Source organism: Euprymna scolopes, chromosome 13, assembly GCF_053919585.1.
Source record: "Euprymna scolopes isolate OS-2025 chromosome 13, ASM5391958v1, whole genome shotgun sequence".
In the NCBI taxonomy this organism is placed as follows: Eukaryota; Metazoa; Mollusca; class Cephalopoda; order Sepiida; family Sepiolidae; genus Euprymna; species Euprymna scolopes.
The window spans coordinates 12,691,559-12,692,462 of NC_136494.1; the positions used below are offsets into that span (position 1 = coordinate 12,691,559).

General features: G+C 44.8%; 1 pseudogene; it reads right to left on the reverse strand.

Moving 5' to 3' along the window:
* Window positions 1-497: 497 nt before the first annotated feature.
* On the reverse strand, window positions 498-644 carry LOC145292566 (U2 spliceosomal RNA; annotated as a pseudogene).
* Window positions 645-904: the final 260 nt, after the last annotated feature.

A 904-nucleotide genomic window follows, 5' to 3' on the forward strand; every position in this document is an offset into this window, starting at 1 on the left:
AATGTGGGGAGTGAATGGGAAATAGGGAGCAACTCCCCGGGGAGTAGGGGAGCTGGATAGTGATAATTGGTATGAAGGATTGACCCTACATTTACCAAGGTCTTATATGTGAGATTGCCCCCACATATGGTCTTGCTTGCATATCTATCGGAATAGATACTACACTTTGATCTCGGCCAAAAGGCAAAGAAAATGGGGGGAGAGATATTTGTTTGCTCCCCCACCGAGCAAATTAGGCACAACGCCTATTTTTAATGTGAGGAGAGAATAGGAAATGGGGGCCAACTCTCCGGGGAGTAGGGGAGCTGCATTGTGAAAATTGGTATGAAGTGTTGCCCTACATTGACCAAGGTATTCTTGGTGGGGCTGCCCCCACATATGGTCTTTGCTTGCAGTATCTGCCGGAACAGATGGTATTTATTTGCTCCCCCACTGAGCAAATTAGGCACAAGGCCGTTTTTAATGTGAGGTAAAAACCAGCTCCCCTTAAAGTAGGCAAAAAGGGGGCACTCTGGTTACCAAAAATAATAATTGTCCCAGTATAGAGGGCTTCCCCTCCACTGACTGGTACAAATTATCTTAAGTGCAGCATCTGCCGGAACAGATACTACACTTTGATCTTGGCCAAAAGGCCAAGAAAAGGGCATTTATTTGCTCCCCCACCGAGCAAATTAGACACAAGGCCGATTTTTTAATGTAAGGAATGAAAGGGTTAATGGGACCAACTCTTAGGGGAGTAGCTGGATAGTGACAATTGGTATGAAGGGATGCCCTTACATTGACCGAGGTCTTATATGTGGGGCTGCCCCCACATAGGGTCTTTGCTTGCAGTATCTGCCGGAACAGATACTACACTTTGAGATATTAAATCCTTTATTCATGTTAAAAATACATTGAAAATCAA